At 44.9% G+C, this 15,075-nt stretch overlaps 1 protein-coding gene across 3 annotated transcripts in view; it reads right to left on the reverse strand.

Annotated features, from left to right (window-relative positions):
- hmg20a (high mobility group 20A) overlaps positions 1 to 10,729 on the reverse strand; it is a 60,804-nt gene extending 50,075 nt beyond the window's left edge. Inside the window, exon 1 of one of the 3 annotated variants that reach the window (XM_085972336.1) lies at positions 10,623 to 10,728. The gene's annotated coding sequence lies outside the window, so the exon portion shown is untranslated. Of the gene's footprint in view, positions 1 to 10,622 lie in introns of all 3 variants that reach the window. The other 2 variants (XM_085972333.1, XM_085972335.1) reach the window with 2 other exon arrangements.
- Positions 10,730 to 15,075: the final 4,346 nt, after the last annotated feature.

The following is a 15,075-nucleotide window of genomic DNA, read 5'->3' on the forward strand; positions in this document are numbered from 1 at the left end:
TTACTGCTTCCATCGACACAACTTACGGTGCCTCCTAACTTAATGTCATCTGCAAACTTGGATATAAAACTCTCTATTCCTTCATCCAATTAATATATGGTGAAAAGCTAAGGCCCCAATACTGACCCTTGGGAACCACTTGTCACATCCTACCAATCAGAGAATGTTCCCCTTTATCCCTATTCTCTGTCTCCTACCTCTCAACCAATTACAAACCCATGTCACAAAGTTATCTCCAATTCTGTGCACTTTCATTTTTGACAATCTCTTGTACGGAACCATATCAAAAAATTTCTGGAAGTCCGTATAGACAATATCCATAGACACTCCCCTATCCACCATATCAGTGATCTTCTCTGTTTAACAGTTTTAAGTTCCTCGGAGTCCACATTACAGAAGACCTCTCCTGGTCCCTCAATACCTCCTCTCTGGTGAAGGCGGCCCAGCAGCGCCTATATTTCCTAAGGAGGTTGAAGGGATGTAACCTGTCACCCCTGATCCTCTCTAACTTTTACCGCTGCACAATAGAGAGCATCCTGACAAACTGTATCACAGTATGGTATGGCAGCTGTAGCTACTATGACCGGAAAGCCCTGCAGCGGGTAGTCAAAACTGCCCAACACATTACCGGCACCCGGCTACCGACCATAGAGCACATATACCAGAAACGCTGTCTACGGAGGTCACGGTCCATCATCAAAGACCCTACTCACCCCAGCCACAGTCTGTTTGCCCTCCTGCCATCTGGGAGACGCTACAGATGCATTCGCACCCGTACAACCAGATTTAGGAACAGCTTCTTTCCCAGGGCTGTCATCCTACTGAACTCCACAAATAAACTCTAAAGCCTGCACATCTGCCAATGCACTTTATTATGGTTATGTTTATGTTAATATATTACAAGCCAAATGTATGTTGAATGTTTAAATGTCTTAATCTAAATGTACACTCTCGGGAGCCGCAAGCCTACATTTCGTTGTACTGCACTTGTGCACTAACAATGACAATAAAAGTTGATTTGATTTGATTTGATTCTCGAAAAATTTGAATAGATTAGTCAGACATGACCTACCCTCCACAAATCCTTGCTGACTCTCGTTGATCAGCTCATACCAAGTGCTCACTCATTCTGTCCCTGATGACAAGATTCCAGTAACGTCCTCACAACTGATGTTAACCTGATTGTGGGAAGTTTTACGCCCACCTGGGAAGGCAAATGGGGCCTCGGTTTAACGTCTCATCCAAAAGATAGCACCTCGCAAAAAGCAGCACCATCAGTACTGCACTGAAGTGTTAGCCTAGAATTATGCGCTCAAGTCCTGGAGTCGGGCTTGAATCCACAACCTCTTGGCTCAGATACAAAGTGCTATCATCGAGCCAACACTGACAACTGTTCCTTACTGTAATACAGTGCAAAACTGCAGTGTGTGTGTGGATAAAAGGTGAAAACAGCACAGGCTTGGTTGTGATACCCTTATGATTAAATAACCTGCTGACATTTGCCATCTAAGCTCTCACCTGAAGAACAGATGAGGTACTGGATCATTGTTGTCACCCATGAAACAGTGAGCCCCTTCAGGGGATAAGCAAAGTAAATTGATGGGCCTGTAATCTTATTTTGTGCTTCACGCCAGTTTATAATGTCGGACACTTTGTGCAGGATTCTGCTTTATAGCCACTACCAGCTATCCATTATTCTGTAACTAGTTTAGATTTTTGATTTTAGTGCTCAAAGGGTCTTGGGTTTTACTTTAAAAACACAGCAGACTCGATCTGTGCACCATCTACAGTCTGGTAGAACTGCTCGTAAGAAAATGTTTTTACCAGTCCCAGCATGGCTACAGTACAATTGTATAGCCTGAACTGCCCAAAAGGAATCAGCAGCCAGTTGGAATGGACACTGAAGCTGTACAGGAAAACCGTGCCATTGTAACTGCTTTCTGGACATCTTGCAATTACTCCACTATAATCGGACAATCACTTAGTGATACAGGCTGACCATAAGCTTCGGGAGAAAAGTACAGTCAAGTTTGTAAATCTATCAGGAATGTTTCTGGTCACAGAGGTTTTGTTGTTTAGCTTCTATTGGTGACTATTTTGTTTCTTTCATCACAAGAGTCATTTTTTCTCCAGCTGTTTCTCACTGAATCTATTCCTGTAGCTCGTCCCTTTTTGTCAATGCTCTGGACAACTCATCCATTTAACTTTATGGTTCATACAACTCTTTTTGCTTCCTGCCGCCACCGCCCACCCCTTCTAATTTGCTGTTCTTTTCACTGCCTTCACTTCAAGTTTGGTATGGGTGAACAGACTGCTGTTACACATGACTGAGCAACAATTTGAGAACGAGACAGAGCTGGGGTGGTTCATCAAACAGGCTGCTGGCGGAAAGAAATACAGAATGGACGGAAAATATAAATCACAGAAGTCAAGGTAAAAAGGATGGCAAGTTAGTGCTGTAGTGTCAAAGAAACCGAAAAGCAAAGAAATATCTTATAAAACCTATTTTGAAAAGGTTTAAAGTCCCTGATGGCCTAGTAGGTAAGGATATCTCCTGGTGTTAGGGATGAAAAAGTCCCCAGTTTATGCTCTGGTCTGTACTGTGTTTGCTGATCACAGCCATGGCAGAAATGCCAAAGTAGCTGATTCAAGCGGAGGTACAGTTGTACAGGCACTTCTGATATTTCATCGTGCCAGCCTAGATAGGGAGTGTTCGCAGGCTAGCCAACCGACGAGGGCATCACCCCGTTCTTAGCCAAGGCCCACGCGTGCACTTCCTGCAAATGTCGCTGCTTAGTGACCAAGAATGGGAACTTCTACTGGCTGGGCCGTGGCTAATTGTTGCACACCGATGGCTCCTCCAGCCCTGATCGGCTACTCCAGCACAGATTAGGGATTGAACCTAGGACCGTCCTGGTCTGTACGGCTCAGCTATTTGGTGTCTTAACAGGCTGAACACTGGGGGAGCCCACACCATCAAGCTTTTGAAAGCATCTATAAAAGGACAGTCGATCCTGGTAGAGTAACTACATATATCTGGCCATTCAAGACTCAATGAAAGGTGTATGAGAAGGTTCAAAGGACCAAGAACCACTTTTGATAGATGATTTAATTTAAGACTACTTTGCAAATACAGTGAGACCAATTCAGTTACTCGCTACACATGCATATTGAACTTCTCTCAAGATGCAAGACAGTAATCCAATTGAGGGAGACAGTTTTCAGGCAACATTATGAACCAAGCGTGAAATGCAAGCAGTTTGTCTTCATAATGCAAACCCCAAGATTGGATAGTGGTCTTATAAATAATGCCAGATTCTGCTCAGTATTTTGCAACATACAGTAGATAATGAATGTGTGTATAAATGAACACCCCAGTGAAAATATTTATTGACATCAGCCAACCTATTTCAGATTGTGATTGGCTGTTCTCTTTGTGCCTCATGACACTGAAGCTTGAGAGAGAAGAGTTATGGGGGGGAAAAATTCGGTATCGCCCCGTTTGGGGCGCCATTATCGGCCGTGCGCAAAGTTTAGCGCCTGGCGCTAATTATCGCCTCCGACGGCAAACTTGGCTTTTATCGCCCCTGGAGGTGATTGGAGCGCTAAATCAGGCGCTTCACACCTGTCTTAAGGCGCAAAGGCTGAGGAGCGAGGCGCTACCTCAGAGCGCTGGCGAAGCAAGGAAGGGCAAATCAAAATAAACCTGCAAAGTGCTGCTCAGTCCCCAAAACTCCTTCACACAGCATTGAATCTCTCCAGAAGTCTCTCTCTCTCTCTCTGACTGCGTGGTACAAAAATGTCACCAACAAAAAAAGGCAGGAAGCGGTCGCCTTTAAATAGCGCTCCCCCAGCCCCTTTGACAGCGTAACACTCCCCTCTACCTGTCATTGCTAGCGGCAGGCGGTAAGACAGGGGGCGCCACTCAATATCCGGTCCGGGGCGCTAACGGGGCGTTGCGCACTCGACTGACGTCACAATCTGCCGGCGCAGGAGATCGTGGCGGTAGTGTTTAGCGCCGCCGCAAAATGTCTAGTTAATTTTACGAGCGGCAGAAACATCGCCGCGCCCGGGCGCTAGTTGCTTTGCGCCCCATTAGCGCCCTCTTAAGGCGCTAACGGGAGGCGCAAACAACTGAATTTTTCCCCCACAGAGTCCTCGCTCATGGCTCAGCGATCTTACCCAATGAGCAGCTGAGCTGTACAGACCACAAGGCTTCCAGGTTGGATCCCATGTCTGCTCTGAGTTGGTTACAGAGGAACAGAATTGGGCCATCCAGCCCTCTCATGCCGAGTGGTAGAGGTGTTGCAATTGGCCTCAACACCCCTGGATTATGAAGGGCAAGAAAAATGGCAGGATTCCTGCTCCGGACCACTGCTGGCAACCTTTACTGGAAATACATGTGTGTGGACTTTGTGTTTGAAGGACATTGGGCCCAGCTGTAAAATCTCCTGCAGCCGAATAGCTTCCCGACACCCTCAAAGCTCCCACATGAAAGATAATCATTTGGATGAGATTGACTGAAGCCCATGAAGTAGTGAGCCTGCGCTTTTAAGAGTGGCAATAATTGGAGTTTGTGGATTATTTATTACCAACATTTTAGATAGTAAGCTACAGAAAAATTTCCATTAATCACTTGATAATGCAAAGGTTTTTCTTTACTAAAAAATATTGAATTATCCAGTAAGTTCAATTAAGCAACGTAAGTGACGCAGGAAAATATTAATTTAGTGCCAAAAAGGAATTAGCAGATAATGTGAATTAAATTACTAAATTAAGTCAAGTCGACTGCATTAGATCTAGAAGGTGGTGTGTGTTCTGGCATCTACGTATCAAAATGCTGGTGCACTAACAATGTTCTTGCCAAGGGCCTTTAGAATACTTTGTAAGTACTAATATTAAATATACACACACACACAGAGTTTTTTTTATATGATATATGCATACAGTAACTAACGTTTCCGTTAAGCTGTGCGGCCATCTGGAGGTCCCACGCATCCCAGGACTGGCTTTTGAATGGAAGATTTTGCACATGCACGAAATTTTGAATGGGCTGCGTAGCCCATCAAAGGGACGGCACACCCCATAAAAAATTACGGGCAACATTGACACTAACTATGCTAGTGCCACCTATTGGCAGACATCCTTTTTAAAAAAAAAATTACATTTATAGACTAAACTCATTCTCTCTCTCCCCTCCCAACTTTTGTTCCTGAAGGTGCCAACTATCAATTCCACAAACACGGTAGCTGTACAATGTGTAGCTCCAAAGTGGCTATTTATCATGCGTCAGTCAAACAGTGTTGGTCTGCAATTTTATCGTGGGGGGTCATCGCAGCAGGGTCTATTCCCGTACTCACTCAATGTCCAAACATGTACGTTTGAGAATGTAGGAGACCTTTCCTTTCCTAGCTAGGGGCACTGAGGGCAATTGTAGCACCCAACCCACAGCCCCATGTAAAGTTAACTAACTCAGCACAGATCAGGGCTTGAACCTGTAACCTCAGTCCCTATACCGGGAAGTGTAATTACCCATTAAGCTGTTGAGATGCACATCAGCTTCTTTGGGGGGAAAAACAGAAATTTGGTACTGAGCAACTTCATTACACCATTGTATTGTACAACTGCTAATAGTTATCAAGATCAGAAACAGAGCAAGTTCTATTGACATAACACTGGCAGTAAAATACCACTGACTGTACCAGGCTCACTGTATGGGTGTCAGCCGTGGCTCAGTGGGCAGCACTCTCTCTCTCACCTGAGTCAGAAGGTTGTGGGTTCATGTCTCACTCCAGAGACTTGAGCACAAAATCTAGGCTGACACTCCAGTGCAGTACTGCGGGAGTGCTGCGCTGTCGGAGGCGTTGTCTTGCGGATAAGACGTTGAACCGAGGCCCCGTCTGCCCTCTCAGGTGGATGTAAAAGATCCCATGGCACTATTTTGAAGAGCAGGGGTCTCCGCCTGTGTCCTGACCAATATTTATCCTTCAACCAACATCACAAACAGATTATCTGGACCTTGCTTGGCGCGATTTGGCTGCTGTCTTCCCTACATCACAACAGTGGCTACACTTGGGACAGTCTCAGGTCATGAAAGGCGCTATATAAATGCAAGTCTTTCTTTCCTTCTTTAGATACATCCTGAATTCAGGCCAGAATAATTTGGCAGACACATCCCCAGAGTACATACCAAAAGACATTGTCTTTAGTGCACCATCAGGTATTCCCGCCTCTGACACACTAGGCCTTCCTGGCCACTGACCCAAATGAACCCACAAACTTTGTTTCAGGAGCTGGCAGCCCTATTACCCATCTAACTCAGAAGCTTGCAAAAGAATCAAAGTGCATGCCTCAAACAATGCCCAGAGTCCAATCTTTCTTTAGGTTCCAAAAGTAGCTGCGGAAAGTGCAGAAAATATAGTGCTTCCTATTAGTTCTCTAATGGACCCAATAGCAACTGGACAGCATATGCCTCCACTTGCTCGCTGATTTCCCAGGGCCCTAGCACCAACGTGAAAATGTCACGAATGGCTCACTGCAATTGCACTGTGCTTCAACCTGAACCACAGATTCCATTCAACTTTGGTCACTCCAAGGCAATCCAACAGAAAATTACTAATACAATAGCAAAATACTGCGGATGCTGGAAATCCAAAATAACAACCGAAGACGCTGGAAAAACTCAGCAGGCAATCTGTGGAGAGAGAAATAGAGTCAATGTTTCAGGTTGAAACCCTTCTTCAGAAAATTACTAATGCCCTCTTCGAATAACATGAAATGTGGCCTTGGTCTTCACTTTATTAGCTGGGCAACTCACGTACACATTACTCAGAAATGTGATCTGACTGAGCTGCTGTTCATGCAGCAAGACATCAAGACAATGAACTGGCGTTCAGCCAAAACTCAGGACCGTTTTTATGGAAACTCAATGTTTAACCAACTGTACTCAACAATCAATAGACTGTTGAATCTGAAAATTAATTGGGTATATTGCATCAGCTTTGGATACATTTTGAAATGCATCATTTTATTCACCAGAGCAAACCATCATTTTTTTCTTTTGCAGTCATTTTTTGACCTGAGACCTCGCGTTGTGGGTAGCAAGAGCTCCAAGGTCAGGCATAGAATGGGTTCCTGCAATTCTGTACCACCACATCCAAAAAAAAAACTCAACTTCAGAACACTGTCCCCTACAGAATTTCAATCTCAGACAAAATAAAACAAGTCACCAAAGCAAGTGGTGGCAATGGCAACTTTTATCATTGCCAGCCTTTTGCTCAGAGATGCAGGAAATTAAATCGCCCTGCAAGGTGTCATTCCCACCCTCTGGAGCACTAAGCTCATGGTCTGCAGAGCAGCAGTGATACCCGCCCTCCTGTATGCTTCAGAGACATGGACCATGTACAGCAGGCACCTCAAAGCACTGGAGAGGTACCACCAACGCTGCCTCCGCAAGATCCTGCAAATCCATTGGCAGGATAGGCGCACCAACATCAGTGTTCTTGCTCAGGCCAACATCCCCAGCATCGAAGCTTTGACCACGCTCGATCAGCTCCGATGGACGGGCCACATCGTCCGCATGCCCGATACGAGACTCCCAAAACAAGCGCTCTACTCGGAGCTCCGACACGGCAAGAGAGCCCCAGATGGGCAGAGGAAACGCTTCAAGGACACCCTCAAAGCCTCCTTGAAAATGTGTAACATCCCCACCGACACCTGGGAATCCCTGGCCCAAGACCGCACAAAGTGGAGGAGAAGCATCCAAGAAGGCGCCGAACACCTCGGGTCACTTCGCTGGTAGCAAGCGGAAGCCAAGCGCAAGGAGTGCACGTCAACCCAAGCACCCCACCCAGCCGTCCCTTCAACCACCGTCTGCCCCACCTGTGACAGAGACTGCAGGTCCCGCATTGGACTCATCAGTCACCTGAGAACTCATTTCTAGTGTGGAAGCAAGTCATCCTCGGTTCCGAGGGACTGCCTAAGAAGACTAACACATCCAAAAAAAAACCTCAACTTCAGAATACCGTCTCCTACAGAATTTCAATCTCAGACAAAATAAAACAACAGTCACCAAAGCAAGTGGCGGCAGTGGCAACTTTTATCATTGCCAGCGATTTGCTCAGAGATGCAGGAAATTAAATTGCCCTGCAAGGTGTCGTTCCCACCCTCTGGAGGCACTTACTGTCTAATTTTATATTACAACATAGCAGGCAAAAGCAGCACTGCAATCTAAATGGGGTACGAGAGTCAAGATCTCAGTTGTTGCAAAGAACATGGATGAAAAATATTGACCCACAAGAATATCTACTCGGGGACAATGAAATCTGTGGTTTTGCTGTAATGCAGTGGAAATGGCAAAGAGCTACATACTGTGAGCAGACCGACATAGCAGGCAGCAAGATCCAGAAACCACTGCAGTCCTGATCTATCACACTGGCTTTGTTCTTTCCTCTGACGCACAGTAAACGACAGTATGTGTGCGCAATTTTCTACTCCAGTTTTCTCCCCATACTTTTCTCCCATAGCAATTAGCTTATGCTGGAGTCCAGTGCCATAGACACCAGCAGCCTTCCAGTGCCCTGGCCAAGCAGCCCACTGTCATTGGCAGCAAGTGCTGTCAGCAGTATTTATTAAAGCAAGCGTCACATCAAAGCCCAATCATGTACTTACCCAACGTACGTCTGACGCACTTTCAATGAATAGAAATGTTGACCTGCCCAGTTTGTCGATACGACTCCCAACTGTTGCACAGAACTGCCACAACGGCCAAGACTGACTAACCCAGCACAGAAAAGTGATTGAATTTGGTCTGTACAGCTCACACAATGCACCAACTCAAAGAGCCGTCGAACAATCAATGTAAACGCTTTCGATGGTAGCTCAAAATAAAGAATCACTCTAAAAACCTTCCAGCTCATTAAAAATGAAGTTGACAGGAACTGTAAAGTAGTTTTTTTTTTAAATTCACATATTTTTGGCAACAGTGGAATGTGGAGCTAATTTTACATAGCAACGTTCAGGCGGAAGACCTTTAGTCCATCTAGTCCACCTAGCCACAGCATTCCCTTGGTTAATTTCTAATAACCCTAAATACCATTTGTTGACATGAATCTGTCTCGTTCCTTCTTGAAACCCATTAAGGTTTCTTGACTCACCAGCTATGCTGGTAGTCTGTTCCACATACTTACCACCCTTGTAGTAAAAAAAAATGTTCCTCCCGCATTTCCTATTTTCTTTTGCGGTCCTTAATTTGTAAATAATGACCACCTTTGCTAAAATTCAGTACATGGCAGAAAATGCTTACTTGGAACCAATCTGTCCAAACCTTTGTAATTTTGAACACTTATATCATTCACTAATTTTAGTAGAAAACATCTTGCATGCACTCACACAATTCAGGTAAATGTACTTCACATGCGTATATTTACTGAACACCATTCAGTAACCAAGGAAGTAAAGCACTCACAACAATCAAACAGCACTTGCACACTCCGCTTTTTGTCTTAACCACTTTGCCAACAAACACACAAAAGATTAAAGTGCACATGCATACTCCATGAATATTGAGGTCACATGCCCAATGACAGTGTCTTATTATTCATTTTTTATTTAATAATCAAAAAGGCAACGAGAACACATCTGGCTAACATACTGGACAACACTGGTTTAGCCAATGCTGCTATTTCTTACCCAACCAATAGCATGTATATGTTTGCTGCAGATCCAGGCACAGTGCCCATCTACATTTGCTACCTCCCAAATTCATCGCAAGACAAGGTCCAGACTATGGAGGGTAATTCCAATTAGATTAAAAAAACAGCAATCCAACACCAGACTTTCAAGATGTTGATCAGCCATGATCTCATTGAATGGCGGAACAGGCTCGAGGGGCCGAATGGCCTACTCCTGCTCCTATCTTCTATGTTTCTATGTTGAAATGCAAGCAACAAGGCAACATTCCAGACTGCCACACCAAGAACGGGGGCTAGTGGTAAGCCAGACTTCAATTTCATGAAGGTATTGAGACATTAGACTTCCACCAGGTGTTGCACCCAGCAACCCTTGTAGACTGATGGGGGAAAACAAGTGTGTGGCTAGCAGAGCCAAGTGTCAGACTAGTGGAGTATAAAGCAACAAACATAACTCATATTAAGCAGGGGAGTCCTGGGCCAATATTCATCCCTCAACCAACATCACTAAAAACCAGATTATCCGATCATTATCACATTGCTGTTTGCGGGAGCTTGCTGTGCGCAAATTGGCTACCGCGTTTCCTACATTACAACAGTGACTACACTTCAAAAAGTACTTGTTGGCTGTAAAGCGCTTCGGGACGTCCGGTGGTCGTGAAAGGCGCTGTCGAAATGCAAGTCTTCCTTTTGACAATGCAATGTAATCATCTTTTAGGCAAAAATCAATTTTTTTTTGGGTAGGGGGCTGAAATTTGATGATTTTTTTTTGGCTCAAACTTGCCTCTTTTCTTAGGCTCTTAAACTAATGAGGTGATTTTTTTTTAGAAAAAATAAATAAAAGCAGCTAAGGTTTTCATAAGAGTCGAATATAAATTAGCAAAGGACATTGCTGAGCAGCCGACTGCCCCTTGCATCTTCACCCACACTGACCTGACCAAGAGCCGCCTCCAACTATTGGCTGCACTCTGCTCCTTAGAGGGGGGGGTTCCACAAATGAACAAAATGGCGTGAATCCCTCCAGCGCCGCTTCACCCAGGCCGCGGCCGACAAAGCGCTCCGCGCCATGCTAAGTGTGCGTGTGTGACGGGACTACTTTCAACTTCGCCTCACACACACACACGCGCAAAAAAATACTTTCAACAAAAAATTTTGCTTTCGGTCCAATGACATCATTTTAAATTCAGGCGGAGAGGAATACATTTTTTAAAAATTTTTTTCCCACTTATAAAGCGCCGCGCTTTGAAAGTGTCGCCGGATTCTTTGACGGCAGCGGTGGAACCGCGATTTGTCGTTTTCTTTTCCCTCCCTGAGGCTCTGTCGCAAAGCCTGCCGGGAGTTGTAGTTCGCGGGACCCTTTGACCCCCGTTTGAAAGCGCAGAGGCAGGCCGCCAAAAGAACTACAGTCACGTGGTGCACAGCGGGAGTCCGGCGTGAGGGGGCGGTGGAGGAGAGCAGGCTTGGAGCTTAAGTGCTTGGCAGATCAATAGTAAAAGAAAATAGAAAGATTTACATTTCTACAGCGCCTTTCACGTCCCAAAGTGCTTTACAGCCAATGAAGTACTTTTTGAAGTGCAGTCACTGTTGTAATGTAGGAAACACAGCAGCCAATTTGTGCATAGCAAGCTCCCACAAACAGCAATGTGATAATGACCAAATAATCGGTTTTAGTGATGTTGATTGAGGGATTAAATATTGGCCAGGGAATAACTCCCCTGCTCTTTTTCAAAATAGTGATGATGTGGAGATGCCGGTGTTGGACAAATGTGAGAAGTCGCACAACACCAGGTTATAGTCCAACAGCTTTATTTGAAATCACAAGCTTTCGGAGCGCTGCTCCTTCGTCAGGTGAAGTGAAGAGAAGCATATAGGCACAGCATATATAGTCAGAGAACACTGCCAGATGATTACAGGTAATCTTTCTAACTGCCCTTTATCACACCTCGGCAGAGAGATAATCACAGCAATCAAAGGTGTGGATGGTGTCCAAACAGGTCAGTCAGGAAAACATTACATTAAAGAACAATGAGGTGGGGTCACAAGGGGTCAAATGTTGCAGATGCTGGGGTCTGTATGAAAAACATGGAAATCACAGGCCTGGCCGCATCTGTGTAGCGAGAACAAGCCAACGACGACTCGAGTCTGGATGACTCTACGTCAGGTGGGGTTACATGTAGCGTGACATGAACCCAAGATCCCGGTTGAGGCCGTTCTCATGGGTGCGGAACTTGGCTATCAGTTTCTGCTCGATGATTTTGCGTTGTCGAGTGTCTCGAAGGCCGCCTTGGAGAATGCTTACCCGAAGATCGGAGGCTGAATGTCCTTGAATGCTGAAGTGTTCCCCGACTGGGAGGGAACACTCCTGCCTGGCGATTGTTGTGCGGTGTCCGTTCATCCGTTGTCGCAGTGTCTGCATGGTCAAAATAGTGCCATGGGATCTTTTACATCCATCTCAGTTTAACCTCTCATCCGAAATACAGTACCTCTGACAGTGCAGCACTCCCTCAGCACTGCACTGGGAGTATCAGCCCAGATTTTTGTGCTGGAGTCTCTGGAGCAGGACTCAAACCCACAACTTTCTGATCCAGAGATGAGAGTGCTACCAGTAAGCCACTGACTAAGTACATGAACTTAGGAAACTTATGGGAAATGTAAGCATTTAATGGGATAGCAAAATACTGCAGATGTTGGAAATCCGAAATAACAACAGAAAATGCTGGAAAAACTCAGCAAGTCAGGCAACATCCGTGGAGAGAAATTTGAGTTGACGTTTCGGGTTTGACCCTTCTTCAAAACTGGAGAGAAAAGGAACTAGATCGAAGGCAGGGCTGTGATCGGACAAAAGAATAAAAGAACCAAAAGAAGTAAAAGAGATTAGAAGCTAGACGAGATGGTAATAGGCTGTGATTAGGTGTAAAGTGTACTGGCAGGGCAAAAGATAGCTGCCAGGTGTGAGAGAGAAACAAAAGGAAAGGGGGGGGGGGGAAAGGAAAGGAGTGGAAAAATATAAGTGAAAATGAAATAGGGGCCGAGGTTATGATCTGAAATTGTTGAACTCGATATTGAGACCGGAAGGCTGCAGAGTGCCTAATCGGAAGATGAGGTGCTGTTCCTCGAGTTTACGTTGAGCTTCCGTGGAACAGTACAAGAGGCCAAGGACGGTGAGGTCCGAGTGGGAATGGAGCGGTGAATTGAAATGACAGGCGACCGGAAGCTCGGGGTCACCCTTACGGACTGAACGGAGGTGTTCCGCAAAGCGGTCACCCAATCTGCGTTTGGTCTCCCCAATGTAGAGGAGACCGCATCGTGAGCAGCGAATACAGTATACTAGATTGCGAGAAGTACAAGTAAATCGCTGTTTCACCTGGAAGGGGTGTTTCTTCCGGTCGCCTGTCATTTCAATTCACCGCTCCATTCCCACTCGGACCTCACCGTCCTTGGCCTCTTGTACTGTTCCACGGAAGCTCAACGTAAACTCGAGGAACAGCACCTCATCTTCCGATTAGGCAGTCTGCAGCCTTCCGGTCTCAATATCGAGTTCAACAATTTCAGATCATAACCTCGGCCCCTATTTCATTTTCACTTATATTTTTCCACTCCTTTCCTTTCCCCCCCCCTTTCCTTTTGTTTCTCTCTCACACCTGGCAGCTATCTTTTGCCCTGCCAGTACACTTTACACCTAATCACAGCCTATTACCATCTCGTCTAGCTTCTAATCTCTTTTACTTCTTTTGGTTCTTTTATTCTTTTGTCCGATCGCAGCCCTGCCTTCGATCTAGTTCCTTTTCTCTCCAGCTTTGAAGAAGGGTCAAACCCGAAACGTCAACTCAAATTTCTCTCCACGGATGTTGCCTGACTTGCTGAGTTTTTCCAGCATTTTCTGTTGTTATTAAGCATTTAATGGTCCTCCTTCTGTTTAACGTGTTTTTTTCCCAATTATTTTGTTCCTTCCGCATAATTAATGGTAAAATATTCAGTGAGAGAGATTTGCATTGTTTTCCTGAAATGTTTTACTGCAGTGACAGGCATTTGTATTGTTGCAGTACTAAATATGTAGTTTTACAGACAGCCTGTTTTATGGTACATTTAGCAAGAGATATGTGTCAGCTGTGACTCAGTTGGTAGCACCCTTGCCTCTGAGTCAGAAGGGTGTGGGTTCAAGTCCCACTCCAGAGACTTAAGCAAAAATCTAGGCTGACACTCCAGTGCTGCTCTGTCGGAGGTGCCATCTTTCACATGAGACGTTTAACTGAGGCCCCGTCTGCTCTCTCAGGTGGATGTGAAAGATCCTATAGCACTATTGCGAAGAAGAGCAGGGTGTTATCCCCGGCCTGGCCAATATTTTTTGATTCTGGCCATTACCATATTACTGTTTGTGGGAGCTTGCTGTGCACAAATTGGCTGCTGTGTTTCCTACACGGCAACAGTGACTACACTTCAAAATAGTACTTCATTGGCTGTTAAGTGCTTTGGGATAGCTGGTGAAAGGCTCTATATAAATGCAAGTCTTTCATTTCTTTCTATAACACATTAAAAAAAAGCACATGCTCTTCATCCAATGACTGCTGAATATTTAAGATATCATTATACTGATGACATGATCTGTATTTCAAATTGTAGCACAATGATTGTTGCATGTCTTCATATTTCCCCATAGTAAGTGTTTTGAAGGAACACAGTCTCTAATTATATGTGAAACACTTGACCTTTTATTATTCAGCGTGTGTTCCCACAATGAGGGTAGGTAGGAAATTCCAGAATATTGACCCACTGATGATGAAGGAATAAGAACATAAGAAATAGGAGCAGGAGTAGGCCATTTGGCTCTTCGGGCGATTCAATAAGATCATGGCTGATCTTCTACCTCGTCTCCACTTTCCTGCACTATCCCCATATCCCTTGGTTCACTTAATATTCAAAAATCTATCGACCTCTGTCTTGAATATACTCAACGACTGAGCCTCCCCAGCCCTCTGGGGTAGAGAATATATTTCCAAGTCAGGATGGTGTGTGACTTGGAGGGGAACTTGCAGGTGATGGTGTTCCCATGGCATTGCTGCTCTTGTCTTTCTCTGTGAAGTTGTTTTTAAAAGTAATGGAGCAGGATAAACCCAAACAGCATGCAGTATTTGACTTCTTTGAAAGTTGGTCAGCTGGTATCTGAATTCTAACTCCCTATGGGTTTGCACCGCCCCCCCCATAAGAGTTTGATTTTGTCCTGCTCAAGCAAGGATGACATGATAACCCAGGGGTATCTCAAAGAGTGTAATTTATATTTTCTTTTACCACCTTTCCACTTTTAGTTTATTTTTACATTTTATTTTCTCACTTTAAGCCTCTCTTGGCCATGCACTGTTTCATGAATGGAAAATGACTTGATGCTCTT

Source organism: Somniosus microcephalus, chromosome 32, assembly GCF_052327205.1.
Source record: "Somniosus microcephalus isolate GS21.2 chromosome 32, FLI_Smic_1.0, whole genome shotgun sequence".
Taxonomy (NCBI): Eukaryota; Metazoa; Chordata; class Chondrichthyes; order Squaliformes; family Somniosidae; genus Somniosus; species Somniosus microcephalus.